The 15879-nt window shown below is 48.6% G+C and overlaps 1 protein-coding gene and 2 non-coding genes across 5 annotated transcripts in view; 2 read left to right on the forward strand and 1 right to left on the reverse strand.

The window, feature by feature from the left end:
* Positions 1 to 15879, forward strand: part of SYNDIG1 (synapse differentiation inducing 1) — a 104162-nt gene that overhangs the window by 18254 nt on the left and 70029 nt on the right.
* TRNAG-CCC (transfer RNA glycine (anticodon CCC)) lies at positions 9523 to 9595 on the forward strand. The gene has a single exon. It is a non-coding gene; the product is annotated as a tRNA-Gly (tRNA).
* TRNAC-ACA (transfer RNA cysteine (anticodon ACA)) lies at positions 10870 to 10942 on the reverse strand. The gene has a single exon. It is a non-coding gene; the product is annotated as a tRNA-Cys (tRNA).

Raw genomic sequence — 15879 nt, forward strand, 5'->3', positions numbered from 1 at the left:
GTGGATCTGGGGCCCAGGTTTTTAGGTAAACGGATTCTCTCCGTTCTCCCCCCATGATGAGCAGCTGCAGGCAGAGTCTGCAAGGGGGTCTCTTCTGTTGTGCTTGGACCTCCTTGTGGCTGGTCTGTGTCCGCATGGGATTGAGGTTGGGGTTGGGGGAAGAGTACAGTTCCCAGAGGAGTTTATGTAAGGCTTGTCTTTGCAGCTTCTTGATTTTTATAGAGAGAGTTATTGCACCCAAAATAGCAGTCATGCTTTGCCTGTGAGCTCTTGGGATGGGGCTTGCTTGGGGTGTTTGGAAACTGGAGAGAGGCTGGGCTGGAGGGGCGGTGGTGGGGAGGCGGGGGTGCACAGAGACTGTGCTGGGGGCTCTGTGATCCACTTGCCCGGGGCTAAGCCCTGGCTTATCCCGTGCCCTTTGCAAAGGTATTCAACTTCTCTGTACCTCGGTCTTCCTATGAATGAAGAGGAGGCCCCAGTTGTCCTGCCTGGGGTTGTTACGTAAGCTGAGATGAGGCAGCACTCAGTGATGTCAGCTGACGTCAGGGCCAGCTCAAGGGGGCGTGCACTGCCTCATATGGGGCCTTGACCAAGGCTAGGCTTTGCACAGGGGGCCAGGCCATTCTGGAAACCTGGACAGCCAGGGCCCAGGTGGGCACAGAGGAAGGCAGGACAGATGCCCAATCAGCAGCCACTCCAGATGCTCTGTAAACTTGAACCATCTGTGTGGGGCTGAGCCAGGGAAAAGGCGAATCCCGGGGGATCCTGACCACCTCCCAGGCCTGGTAGGGGGTGCCCAGTACAGATGGCCCTGGACTTCCTCAGAGCCTGACTGCCATGCAGGTGAGGGTGGCTGTTGAGAGCAAGTGCCAGGAGAGGGCTTCTCAGGTGGCACTCGTGGTAAAGAATCCACCTGTCAATACAGGAGACAGACCTGGGTTCGATCCCTGGGTCAGGAAGATCCCCTGGAGAAGTGCACGGCAACCCACTCCAGCATTCTTGCCTGGAAAATCCCATGGGCAGAGGAGTCTGGTAGGCTACAATCCATAGGGTCACAAAAAAGTCGGACAGGACTGAAGCAACTTAGCACGCACACACGCCAGGAGAGGGCAGGTGGAGTCCTGTGTAACATGAGGCTATGGGAGCATAGTCCTCACGAAAGTTAGGGAAACCCTGACTATTTTGTAAATATCGTTCCCTTTCCAGTTGCTGTGAAATCAGTTTTGTTGGAAGAATTAATTACACCAGCAAACCTGACCACACAGTCTTCCTTGCTCAGAAAGTCTGTACATTCATAATTATCTGTAAACCTTGTTAAAGGTTAAATGAACTCACTTCCTAGGTCGAGTTCCCCTTGGGGCAGGAAGCCCACATGTGTACACACTTCTTGAAGTTTGGTTCCTAATTTTAGTGTATTTATTTTTGCTATATTTTCCTCCAAATCCAAACTATCCTTGAAGTGAAATGGAAGTCGCTCAGTTGTGTCTGACGCTTTGCAATGCCATGGACTGTAAAGTCCATGGAATTCTCCAGGCCAGAATTCTGGAGTGGGTAGCTGTCCCTTCTCCAGGGGATCTTTCTCCAGGGGATCTTCCCATGCAGAGATCGAACCCAGGTCTCCCACATGGCAGGCTGATTCTTTACCAGCTGAGCCACATCTCCTGTATTAATATAAGTTCTGGAGGTGTTCAGATGGCCTTTCCCTAGAGTCTCCATGTGGAGCTGTGGTTGGTCTGATTTCCTCAGGCCACTCTGCTGACCAGGGACCCAGAGCTGGCACTATTTCCTAGTCACTGCTGAGTCTGATATCATGGACAGGGTGAAGCCAGAGCCTGGCAGCAGAGGCACGTTGCCCACTCACAACCAGACCAGGTCAGAGCAGGCTGAGTGTGACCAGTGCCCTCTTTCAGGCCCAGCAGTGGCTGGTCTGGTGGTGAATCATGAACAAGCAGATTCAAGCAAATTCTCAGGTGTGAATGATCATGGACATGAAGCAGGCACGTGGGACAGTGTGGGCTGGAAGCTTCCAGAAAGACCACTTCTCTATCCTGTGGACCACTGAGCGTTTTTATGGGCCAGGCTATGATGTGAGCGACCAGAGAGTGAGGCTGGCGTCAGCCACTAGGCGGCGTGGGGCTGGATAAGCAGTGTAGACTGTGGAAGAAGTCTGCAGGTTCACATGACAGGTAGACAGGCCACTGTTATTCAGTTGCAAAGTTGCGTCTGACCCTTTGTGACCCCATGGACTGCAGCACGCCAGGCTTCCCTGTCCTTCACTATCAACCAGAGTTTGCTCAGTCTCACGTCAGTGATGCCATCCAACCGTCTCGTCCTCTGTTGCCCCCTTCTCCTCCTGTCCTCAATCTTTGCCAGCATCAGGGTCTTTTCCAGTGAGTCAGCTCTTCACATCATGTGGCCAAAGTATTGGAGCTTCAGCTTCAGGATCAGTCCTTCCAATTAGTATTCAAGGTTGATTGCCCTTAGGATAGACTAGTTTGATCTCCTTGCAGTCCAAGGGACTTGAAAGAGTCTTCTCCAGCACCACAGACAGGCCATTGGAATGGTATCTATATAGTGGCCATGGATGGTATCTGTAAGAAAATGACTTTGGAGCTGAGAGCCTAAGGACAAGAAGGATCTGGCCAAAACCAGACATGTGTCGAGGGTGTTGGCACAGCAGATGAGACCGAGCAGACCTCACAGAGCTAGCCTCACTGATGAAGAGGTGGGATCACATGGCATCTCCAGGCGGAGGGGCCAGACCCAGGTTGTGTTCTGAGTCCATCAAGACCCTCATGGGCGGTTGGAGCAGGAGAAAAAGGCTCTGGTTCCTGAGTGGTCCAACTCTGACCATGAAGGGGAAGCAGGTGGGTGGGGCAGGGCCAAGGATGCCTGGTTGGGATTGGGCTGCCGGTGTCACACAGGAAGAGGCAAGTGAAGGATGGCTCAGGTCTGGGACCACGAGACTTGGATGTCTATGAGACTTGGATGCCCTCGAGGCTGGGCTCCTGTCCTGTTTGCTCACTGCCCCATGTCCAGGGCCCGAAATTCAGAGGGTGTTCTGTGCTGTGCGGAGGTGGGGGAGGAATACAGGGAAGGCGGGCTGATCCCCTGAATTACCAGGGGGTACCCAGCTGGCTGCCAGCTCAGAAGGGACATGTTGCCTGCCAGTGTGGACACCACCAGCACCACCAGGCTCAGAGGAGGGTACTGAGCCCAAGGACTGGCTGAGCCTTCCCCGGAGGAGAGGGAAGAAAGGAAAGATGAAGGAAGGAGCTAGAGTTCTCCTGGCTTGTAGAGTCTGAATCCTGGAGACCCAGGATCAGCCCAGGAAACAGAAATCAGGAGCCACAGAGTCCTCAGGCTCCGCCCTTCGAGATCTCAGGCCACAGGGGCCCAGGCTGGGGGCTCAATCACCCCCTTCATTTACTGAGTATTGGGGCCAGGGAGGCTGGAGAGGAACAGAGGCTTCTCCAAGAAGGTGAGGGAATTGTGCGTGTGAGTGTGGTTTGTGATGGTGCATCAGAGATCACACTGTGGGGTTGGGGTGTGAGGTGATCAGACAGTAAGAGATGTCCGGTCCCTGGGTTGGAGTTCAGCGCTGGGGGCGGTGATGGAGGCTTGATGCTCTGGAGGGAGAATTCAGAGAGGGGAGGGAACCCCTTGAGAAGCCAGGAAGCTGGGTGAACCCTGAAACCACAGAACAGTGACATAAGGGGTAATTGGTGGCAGGTGTGACATCGCCCACTTGTGAGTGTTCCTGCAGGTGGGATGAGGGAGCGGGCAGGGAAGGGGCTGCCAGGACCGGCCACAGGGAGGACCCGGGGCTCCAGTGTGGTCACTGTTCCCTCTGCTGTGCAGAAGCCCAGAGTGATTGCCCAGCAGAGCCCCTGCATGCTGGGGAGGGGACCCTGAGAGGGCACCACATGGTTCTGGCTCTCAGGAACCCCTAGGGTGGGAGGCACTTGGCAGCCCTCCTCCTCCTCCAAGGTGGACCCCCAGATGCCCTCTATCGCACAGGTGGGTGTGAGGTCCCTCCCAGAGTGTCTCTGTAGGTGCCCCTGCTAGGAATGATTTATACTGCTCAATTCAAGGTCCCAGAAATGCCAGTTCTCATTTGTTACATAGCATCAGTCAGTTAGAAAGAATTTCTATTTATCGGGACAGTCACTCTTGTACCTACTATGATTGTGGTCATTGACACTGTACTTATTACACTTACCCTGAATAAGGTAAGGCAAGGATCTGGCCTGGCAAAGAACACATGTATCCGAGTTCCACTAAGATGGGATGTGCCAGCTCAACTCTATGACCTGAGGCCAGGGAGAGCAGGTCTCTCTAAGCTACTTCAGGTGACAGGCCTGCCCTCCATGGGCAGGAAGCATCTTTCACACCCACCTGCCTGCTGCCCCACCTTACTGGAGGTCAGCTACATGACCACCCTTTGGGGGTACCCTCTACATTGCTGCCTTTTGGGGAGATACAAACATTCATCCTTTGTTGCCCTCACCCCACTTATGTCTTGAGCTTAATCCAGTGTATAATCTGAACCCATGTCATTCCATTCCCCTGGTTACCTGGTTTATGAAGGGTGATGGCAAGGAGGCTGGGGTGTCACCTGGGTTGGGACGGGAGGCAGCTTGTGTGAGACTCACCTCACTGACAATCCTAGCCTCCGACAGTGTTGGTTAGGTTGGAACAAACACGGTGAAGAACTTTCCTTTATAACAAACCAGTGGGGTTTTACTCAGACCTAAGGTCAAATCCTAAAACTTGGCCTTCACTTTCTTCAGACTTAAAATGGGAGCGATTCTGAGTAATCCCAAACTTTTGAGGGCATTGAACAAGATCACCTGGGGGAAGTATATGAACCCCTAGCCTAACAGTGACTCTCCGGTAGGTGGGATTGTTACTGTTTTGTGTTCGGTAGCCATCAGGCTGCCCTACACTGCAGGAGCAGCAGGAGAGGAACCCTATGTCTTGCATTTCTGTGTGCATTTTCGGGTAAGTTTGTCACTTTCCGCCCAAAACCCTGCTTCATGCTGACAGGGTTGCCCAGAATCTGCTGGCTGACCTGCGGGCCCTTCCGACCATGCAGTTTGCAGTCCGTGAACACAGAGTGTCTCTGTCTTTACTTAGTTCTGTAATTGCTTTAATGGTGTCTCGAGAGTTTTGGGTGAACACATTTCAGCTTCTTTTGTTAAATGTATTTTATCCTTGATTCTCAAAGCATGGTGTTGTGTGTGATGGTATGAGGGTAGGCTTCCAACAGACCTGGGTGTAAGCTCTGCCCCTGTTCCTGACCAGCAGCTTGAGACAGCTTCTCTCACATCTTCTTCCTCCTCCATAAAGTGAGAGTCAGGTCCATTAGTAGTGGGGTCAGCAAGGTGATGACCCAGAGTAATGAACGCGAGAGTGCTCAGCACCGAACAAGTAAATTCTAGCTGTATCCTTCCTTTACTGAGTGTGCGGTAAAAATTATGATTTTTTTCCTACGTATGACATCTTGCCCCCATACGCTAAATTAAAAGCCCCAACAGAGTCAAAGAAAAAAAACATCTACTTGTACTTTAGATATTTTAAAACATTCTTTCATTTTTTCTTTTGAGTGATAAAGTTTTTATCTATTTCTAAGATTTGGTTTCTCTTTATCTCCCACTCCTGAAAAATCCCTTTGAGTTTTTTTTTTTAATTTTATTTTTGCCCTTGATCCAGCTTTTATGGGCTGATTAAAGAATTTTCTCTCTTCCAAGTAGCACGAATACAACTTCCTCTGTTTACTACCTCAGTGCTGGCTCACGTGTTCTCAGAAGCGTGGAATTTTTACAGGACGTAAAATCCAGGGCAACACTCACATCCAGGCCCCGCAGGGCACTGTGTTTCCCACATGGCTTCACCGTCTGACTCTGTGAGGCGCTTGGTTAAGCACGGCCTTAAAGATGCTGACACAGATCAGCGTGTCTATCTAACATCAGCGCTGCCCGGGGAGGAGCGCAGGACAGCGGCTTGGAAGCCACTGCTGGGGGAGATCCATTTCCCACAAAGCAGAATAAGCCACGCACAGTGGGGACCTGTGTTCAGGACCCCAGGGAGGCCCACGGGAACGTTTTTTAATTAGTGGAGAAAATTGAAAGCAGAAGCAGATGGCTTACCAACTCTACCATACAAACACTAAAAACACGGGGAAAAAATGAGATTTCCTCAAGCTAGCAAGCATCTGGAATAATCTGGCACAGCTTTTAAGAAAAGAAATATATCTAGGTCTCCTGATCTAGGTACTGAGGGTATTTGCATATTTCATATATTTAAGTATGTTATTTATTTTATACTTTAAATAGTCATATCTATGCTTTGCTTTAGATATAGTTTTATAGATAATATACTAAAACTCTTGAACATTCCTACTTAATGGTGGTACAGGCTGAGTGTTTGTATCCCTCCCAAAATTCATGTTCGAAGCCTCTACTTCAGATGTGATAGAATTGGTGGGTGGGGCCTTGGGGAGGTAATCAGGGAGGGATGAGGTCTTCCCCAGTTGGGTCAGTGGGTAAAGAATCCACCTGCAATGCAGGATTGCCAAGTTGCTTCAGTCGTGTCCAACTCTGCAACCCCATGGACTATAGCCTGCCAGGCTCCTCTGTCCATGGGATTCTCCAGGGAAGAATACTGGGGTGGGTTACCATTACCCTCCTCCAGGGAAATCTTCCAGACCCAGGGATCAAACCCAGGTCTCTTATGTCTCCTGCATTGGCAGGCAGGTTCTTTACCAGTAATGCCACCTGGGAGGCCCTCATGATGGGATTAGTGGCCTTAAAAGAAGAGGAGGAAGCAGGTCTCACCCTCTGTAGTACAGGCACCCAGGAAAAGACACGGGGAGGAAGAAGCCATGGCAGACAAGGAAGAGACCCTCGCTGGAAACCCACCACACTGGCCCCTTGATCTCAGATTCCAGCCTCCAGAACTGTGAGAGGATGCATGTCAGTCATGTAGGCCGCCCTGTCTCTGGTGCTTTAATGGCAGTTCAGCTGACTTTGTACCGCCCTTGACACCAGCCCTGGGTGACAGCTAAGATATCATCCAGCCTTCGTATTTGTTCCAGGCCCCAAACAAGTCTGTGCACAGCCCAGCCGGGTCCATGTCTGTGTCCAGCTGCCTTCCTGACATGGTATCTGCATGGAGAAGAGGATGAAGACAGGCTCTGAGGCCACATAGGCCATTTACAGGATGTCCAGGACAGATAGGCTGTAAGGAGCTTGCCCACTTCATCCTCCTGTTACCACCCACCACACTTCGGCTGTACCCATGGAGGTAAAGAAGACGACCACTCGAAGTCTCATCCAGGAGTCTCGTGTGCAGGTGCCTTTGAACCTTCAACTCTGGGAGTCCAGGCTCCTTAGAGCAAACACCTGCCACTTCCTAACTGTCCAGCAATAGAAGCCCTCAGCCTGCAGGCTCACAGGGCCAGGGAGCAAGGGCTGGAAGTGACCCTTGACCAGTGATGGACCAGGGTCAGTGTGCAGAGGCCCCTCAGGTGGGATAACTCCACCTGCAGGTTTTGTACAATCCCTGGACTCCCTGGTGAGATGGGGTCCAGCTATCAGCGGCAGGAACAGTTTAACAATGCACACCTTCTTGCCCTCTGCCTCGCTCCCCTCTACCTGCTCCACATTTCTGGAACCTCCTCCCTGATAAACCCTTTACACGCCAGTCCTTGTTTCCAGCCTGCCCAGCAGACTTGGGCATCACTGTGGATGTGGAGTTATAGCCCTACTAAGATGGTGGTCCTGCCAAGATTGTGCTTCTCTGCTGCTCAGGAGGTAAGCTCTGTCCCGGGCCGGTGAGGGCAGGGCTGGTGTGTCACTGGAAGGCAGTGAGCCTTGGGAAGCAGCCTTGCTTGTGCACGGTGTTGTTGCTCTGATTCACAGAGCATCACAGCCTCTCAGGATGAATCATCTCCCGGGCACAGACAGGAGTGGATCTGGAGGAGACAGAACCTCTCCAGATCCCCACAAAGGAGCCTTCTCCTGCAGAGCCAACATGACTGTGAAACAACTATTCCCTGTCCTCTGCAGGCATTTCAGTGACTTTTAAGGGAAAGCATCAATCCATGGATGGCCCAGCCAGAATCCCTTAAGAACATGTAACTTGCATTTCCGGATCAAAACCACATCCCTACGTGCAGGACCATTTGTCCTCAGGTTAGGAAAGCATGAAGGCCTGCCAGGCTGTCCTCAACCATCCAAGGTGACAAAAACCAAAGGTCATAGAAGAAAGAAGAGAGTGCCAGCAACCGTGTTGCAAAGCATCAGCTTCCAACATGTCTGGAAAGCACCTCGGAGAGTTTTATCTGTATCTGTGTTTATTCCGCTTTCAATTCTGACTAGTTAAGGTCATCTCTGGATATTAACTCTGACAGATCCACTCTGCGCTGATTCAGAAGTCATGACATTGAGCATGACACCCTGTGCTCCAAGTTACCCATGGAGGTAAAGAAGACTACCACTTGAAGTCTCGTCCAGGATCCATCCTTTGCCCCAGATTCATAGCCGGGGTCCCAGAAGCTCTGTGGCCTTGAAGCAAAGCTGGTCCGTGAAACACCCTCATCCCTCCTCTGAGTTGCTCCTCCCTGTGGGCCATGGAGTGGGGCTGGCTTTCCTGCTGCTGATGGCCAGGAATCTACCAGATGGGTCATGCATGTTATCAATCACCTGGGCATGACAAGGATGCTTGGCAGTTAACAAGACTGGTTAACCAACCATCCAGCTAATCCATAGGTGATACTAATGGGTAAAGAGAAAAGATTAGGAGAAAAAATGAGACAGAACCTGGAGAGAGGTCAACGCCCCACATCCTATCATGGTATCCAAAGTGACCGAGAGCTCACAGCCACAGTGCAAAGGAGGGAGACACTGTGAGCAGCATGACTCACAGTGTCCAGGTGGTAAAAATAGCCTGGACTCATGCGAGAATCGTCTATTTCTGCTCCTGTGTTGAGATGCAAAGTTGTCCTGGAAGCAACATCACACTGCGATGCACAGCATCTCCCGAACACCCCGGGTGCCTCCCCACCCCTCTCCCAGGCCCCCTGCCCTACTCCACACTGCCCACAGCTCACAGCCTCATCACTCAAGTCTGCCTCCCACCCTCAGGTAGAGCGTGGGTTTCACAAGAATGGGGCTTCCTCACTCGGCCCCACATGTGGCCTTCAGCACCAAGGACAGCGTCTGCCGCTGTTACTGACTGACTGGATTGAAGAACTCCCCTTCCATCAGGTATGACCTTGCAAAGAAGATCCCAGGGTCTATCTGGAGCACTGTTCCCACAAACCCAGGAAGCCCCAAGCAGGACGGTCAACTGACCATGGTCCCTCATAAGAGCCCTGGCCTGAAGGGGCCATTTAGGTATAACTAGAGAGAAGAGTCTGGGTCTCCTGAAGGCACATATGGGCTTAAAAACAAAGGCCAGAAATGAAGGAAAGAAAACCCCCTAAGAAGAGAAAGGGATAAAACAGACTACCGGACTTCCCTGATGGTCCAGTGGCTAAGACTCTGCACTCCCAATGCAGGGGGCCTGGGTTCAATCCCTGGTCAGGAAACCAGATCCCACATGCCACAACTAAAGAACTCAAGTGCCTCAATGAACATCAAAGATCCCAGATCCCACATATTGCAGCTAAGACTCGGCAGAGCCAAATCGATAAATATTTTTAAAATAAATAAATCTACCTTTTGGGGAAATTAAAAAACAACAACAACAGACTAAGGAAATGAGAAGGAGGTTAAGGGTTGACTCAATATTAACAATGGGGAAATGGAAAGTTAGAACCAGGGGTGATATTTAACTATCAGATAACTTAAAGCTCCAAGAAGGAAAAAAAAGGCAATGAGTTAAAAAAAATTGAAAATAGATGTGAAAACAAGCAAATAAAAAAAAATACAGGCACAAAACTAAGAGGAAAGCCAAAAGTTAAAGATTAAAATTTTAAATAAAAACAAAAAACAAATGAGCAAACATATGCTAAAGCAAGAATAGAAATTGAAAGCTAAATAGATACAGTTCTTCAAAACAATAAAAAATTTTTTAAAAGGACATGATTTTTCCAGCTCCCAACCCCTCCTCCCCGCACTCTGGAATGATTGTGAGAATTGAAGGGAAAAGAAAATAGAGGTAGAAATAAGGAACCTACAGATTAACTAAAGAGTACTGCTACCAGGCCAATAAGAAATAAAAACACAATTGCCAGGACACCGGGGCCTACAACAGAATGCATTCATTGTGATTTAAGAAAGTAACACAGCATAAAAAGACCATAAATAAAATATATGAAGGACAGCACAGCCTTGAGGAGTAAATCTCTCTCTGGAGTGAATATCAGTTTACTGTAAGATGTCACTGGGTCCCTGTAATTTTTGCAGAAACCCCTGGCACAGACACCAGTCACTCAGAATTTATGACCCACTGGGCTGCAGGCATGTTGTACTCAGTCCCAGAGGGACTCAGGGATTCAGCGAGTGCACGTGGGTGCACACACACAGACACACGCAACTTCAGCTCATTGTCATTTTAAAGTAAATCTGGGTCTCTGGATTCTTGTGAACTGTTTATTCTTTTTTTTCTGCCCTCAACTTATTTAGAAGGTATACTTTTTATTCACATTGCTAGATGTGATTCTTAAAATGTTATGTGTACTCCTTAATTAGTGCTGCCATCATCCTGCTCCTTAATGATGTAAGTGAAAGTGAAGTGGCTCAGTCGTGTCTGACTCTTTTCGACCCCATGGACTGTAGCATCCGTCCATGGCTTCTCTGTCCATGGGATTTTCAAGACAAGAGTACTGGAGTGGGTTGCCATTTCCTTCTCCAGGGGATCTTCCCAACCCAGGGATCGAACCCGGGTCTCCCGCATTGTAGGCAGATGCTCTTACCGTCTGAGCCACCAGGGAAGTCCTTAATGATGTAAGGATCGTAGAATTCTCCTCCCATCTTGCGTGATTGTTCAGAATTTCTGTTCCCTCTCACTCCTCTCAGAATTCGTCATTACTGCCGCATGGTTGCGGTCATCTTCTGTAGTCAATGCTTATTAACGATTGACCACATTTCTCCCTTCCTTACACCTTCATTTCATTTCTTCATTCTGTGATCAGTTTTCTTTGGCTGGAGGACATGCTGCAGTAGCCCTTTCAGTGAGGGTCTGTTGGTGGTTCTCAGTGTTTGGCCAAATGGAGTATGTTCTCATTTGTGAAGAATAGTTTAGGTATTGAGTTCTAGGTCCAGTGTGTTTTCTCACTTTCTCTGACATCTTGTTGATTTTTTTTTTTTTTTTATGATTTCTATGACTGTTGGTGAGACATCTCCTCTTGGTTTGCCTTTTTCTTGGAGACAGTCTATACATTTTCCTCTGGTTAGGATCATCTTTCTGTGTAGTTTTTCTCTAAGATGTATAGGTGTGGAATCACCTGCATTATATGCTTCTTTCACTAGTTCTGTGAAAGTGAAAGTCACTCAGTCATGTCCGACCCTTGTGACCCCATGGACTGTACCCCTCCAGGCTCCTCTTGTCCATGGGATTCTCCAGGCAAGAACACTGGAGTGGGTTGCCATTTCCTTCTCCGCCACTAGTTTTGAGAAAATCTCAAATCTCCTTAGACGTTGCCTCTTCCTTTCTCAGTGTTCCCTCATGCTGGAACCCCACCCTCTCCCTGCAGCGTTTCTATCAGTTGATTAAAGGACATTCTCATTTTATCTTCCTGCCTTCTGCTTGTGCCTCCCGTTTCCCACTGTATGCTGACTGCAGGCAGTGTCAGCACCGCCATGCTCCTGTGCTTTAATTCTCTCATCAGATACATTCAATTTGCTCATTAACTCATCTGTCTTATTTTAAACTCAGTGCATATTTTTACTTTAGGAAATTCCAATTTGCCTCATCTCTTTTGAAAGTGTGCTTCCCCCTTCATGATTTATTAATGCTTCCTCCTTGCATGCCTTGAACATCTTGAAAGAGACTTACCAAATCACTTCTTACTGTTCCTAAGTTCTTGGGAGGCAGCTCTGTCCACTGACATAGACACATGGTGGGTGGTTTCTTGGTAAATTGTAAATGTTTATACTGTGATCCTTCTCTGTGGAACTCTGAAAATTCTAGCTGAGAATTTCCTGATGGGAAGGTGTGTCTGGTGGGTGCCCCAGGGATCCCTGACTTGAGACCATGTTGTTTTTTTAATGTGAATCTCTCAACTTGAGAGATTTCCTGACCACATGCATATTAACATCTCAGACCTCAGTTCCACATGACATGAAATTTCCGGCAGAAAACATGCCCCAGTCTCAGGCCCAGAGGGTCACCCCCGTTGTCCCCTTCCCTGTGCCAATGAACAGTGATTTTAGGCAACACTTTCACCGGACAAGTCATCCTTTGAGAGTCCCATCTTAATGAGGGGCATCCGTTCCTACTCCTCCTGGAGGGACCACTACAACCCAAGCCTCGTTTACTGAGACTGACCTCTCCACAGGGAGGCAGTAGCCTCAGCTCGGGTGTCAGGCTCTATATTTCGTGTCTGTCTTTAACATCTCTGCCCCGGAATGTTCCCCTTGCTCTCTCATGCGCTCAGCTCTGCCTTTGGCAGCATCTGCTGCTACGCAACCTGGTCAGAGGCTCTATCACAGGAGGTTACACGTCGCACGCACGGTCTGTCTCACAGCAGATTTCTCCCAGGAAAAACAGTGATCTGGTGACACCAGGACTGAAATAGGCAGAAACAGGGTGGGGCAAGTGCCCTGGGTTCAGCCTCTGGTTTATCACTCGGAATACATCCTGGTCTCCGTGCTGGCGTCTGTGAGCCAGCCTCTTGTGGTGCCTGTTTTTCTAACTTTGAGGCTTACTATGTCCAGGCCCGCCAGCTAAGGCCAGAAGGAGCACAGCCTGGGATCAAATTAAATTGGCCATATTCAGCCACTGCCGCAAGTCAAGGGGGCTGCAGAGACTGGTGGCGGCACCCTCAGAGGAGGAGGGTCCTGAGGACTGGGGTCGGTGCTCAGTGATTCTCAGGAGCAATTGGGGAGGGGGCAGCAATGGGTGTGACTTTGCAGAGAAGCTCGGACTGTAATCTGTGTCCAGGCAGCCAGGCTGGGTGGTGGGAGAGGGCGTCACTCAGAAGCAAAGCTTGAGGCAGGTTTTTGGGTTTTTTTAGATTACATTATTATATTTTTATTGAAGTATAATTGCTTTGCAATGTTTTGTTAGTTTCAGCTGTACAATGAAGTGAATCAGCTGTGTGTATATATACATCACCTCCCTCTTGGACCTCCCCCCAACGCCACCCTATCCCACCCCTCTAGGTCACAGAGCACTGAGCTGAGCTCCCTGTGCTATATAGCAGCTTCCCATGAGCTATACATCTTACACATGGCAGTGTATATACGTCGATCTTTTTAAAATTTATTTAACTGGAGGATATACAATATTGTGATGGTTTTTGCCATACATCAACGTGAGTCAGCCATAGGCATACCTGTGTCCCCTCTCTCTGAACTACCCACCACACCTCCCTCCTCACCCCATCCCTCCAGGTTGTCAGAAGAGCTCAGGTTCCCTGCATCATACATCAAACTCCCACGGCTGTGTTTTACATTTGATAATGTATATTGTTCAATGTTGTGTCTGCAGTGGATTTCTCATGCAGAAACAAGAATTTTTGCAGGATTTCTCCCTGTCCTGGTAGAAACATTGTTACCACCAGCAGGGCTGGTTTTTCCTTTTCTCCCTTCCTGGGACTTAGCTAGCCTTTCAGGGAAATGTTTTCAACAAAGAGAAACTCCTTGTTCTGAAGGAAAGCCCGGCTCTTCTGAATTCCTGGCCCTGACTGTGTCCCTGCCTCTCGTTCTTGCTACGTTCTGTGTGTGACCCACTGGGAGCTCTGCATCTTCACTCCGTAAAGTCTCAGCCATCGAACTTTGCAGAATTCCCCTGGGAAATAGCTGGTTCTGCTCTGCTGAAAGCTAATGAGATTGACGAAGCAGCAGGTGAGCTGCGATGAGGATGTCCCCCCCGCCGCCAGCCTCCTAAGGTCTTCACCTTCTGCCATTGGTCCAGACCGGTCCGTTACTCCAGTTGTGTTTGCCAGGTCTGTGAAGATGCCAAACTGGCAGAGAGGCTGAAAATACACGGCAGGGAAAAACCTGAGACGTCGGCTGGGAAGGCTGGGCTGAAAGGTGGCTCTCTATCTCTAAGGCATACTCTGGCAGGTGCACGTCAGCTACAGATGAGCTGGTCAGTGCTTCCCCCATGAAAGTCCAAGGTACCTGAATGTTTACTGTGTCCATTAATTAGAAGGTGGGCCAGAGACGCAGCATGAGATGGTGCTTCCGTTTCTGAATCTTTGTAATAAAGTATGTTTCTGGGTTGAAGAAGCCCTTCCTTATGAGGAAAATGTGAGGGAATATCACTTTTAGTTTTTAGGCTCTTAGTGTACTTTAGCAAATCTGAGGTTTAGGAAAACCTCGTTGTACAGGAAAAAGCAAACCCCATCTGTTTTCATGGGTCCCTAAGATCGTATGCTGTCCTATAGGTGTCTTTTAGTAGCCAGTTTATGGTGTGAAGGAGGAGCTGGCCGTGTTCTCCTTCTGGATTTATTTCTGCGAACTTGGGAAGGTAAGAAGCATGTCATCGTTGCAGCCTTCTTTTTACCCTTTTCCATGAAATGGATCCTAGCAACAGCCAATCCACAGCCCACTTCAGTGCGTCTTTTCTGTGTTATGGATGGGCTGCTGTGCTGCTGCTTTGATCCTTTGGTAATTTTATTCCTCGTCAAACTCTGGTCTGCTGGGTGCATGGTCAAGTTCTCTCTCCCTCTGTCTGTCTCCCCTGTGTGCACGCTCTTACACACACACACACACACACACACACACCCCTGCCACCCCTCAAAGCACAAGCTGGAACTCCTGCAGGTGACGCCCATTTATTAACTGACCAAGGTGGAAGGATTTTCTGGGAAGATGTTGCAGTTTGAGGTTCTGTTTAATATTTTATTTCTTCAGTTCTAGCATGCGCAGTCTTCACACTTCAATGTTTTTCTGAAATTCTGAAATAGGGATGTGTTTTACAATCCATGGCTACTGAGACTTGCTGAGTTATGACAAGGATCTTCCCTGAGCATATCTTTATGTATGTGGGCAAATTTAAGTGAATATTGACCTCATTAAATAATAATAAAATAATTTAGGGTTTAAAATATATGTACTTCATATAACTATATGTTTTAAAATAATATTTTGTATATATTATATATACACTTTAAAATAATGCAATCATAATACTAAATTGGGAGGTCATAATCAGAATTAACATGTTCTAGAATTCTTGTACTTTCCAGAAAATGATAAAAGAAATAATTTATTTTAAACTCAAATAACTTTAAATATACCATATCTTATTGGTTAGGACACCAAAGTCACTGCTTCTTGTTTTGAAGAAAGCAATTTTTTAAAGTTTTTTTTAATCTTCATTTATTTATTTGGGTGCACCAGATCTTCGTTGTAGCACACGGACTCTCTAGTTATGGCCTGCAGGCTCAGCAGTGGGAGGCGCGCGAGACCACGGATGTCAGTGGACTCATGGACTTTGCGGTGCCCAGACTCAGTAGCTGCAGGACGGGGCCTCTCTAGTTGTGGTGCACAGGCTTAGCTGCTCCACAGCTTGTGGGATCTTCGTTCCCCGACCAGAGATTGAACCCATGTGCCCCTTGCTGCAAGGGGCATTGGATGACCTAACCACTGGATGACGAGGGAAGTCCCCAAAGTCATTTTTTTTAATATGGTAAAATGCACATTACTTAAGATTTACCATTTTGACCATTTTTAGATATGCAGCTTCGTAATGTTAAGT

This window comes from Bos taurus, chromosome 13, assembly GCF_002263795.3.
Source record: "Bos taurus isolate L1 Dominette 01449 registration number 42190680 breed Hereford chromosome 13, ARS-UCD2.0, whole genome shotgun sequence".
Taxonomy (NCBI): Eukaryota; Metazoa; Chordata; class Mammalia; order Artiodactyla; family Bovidae; genus Bos; species Bos taurus.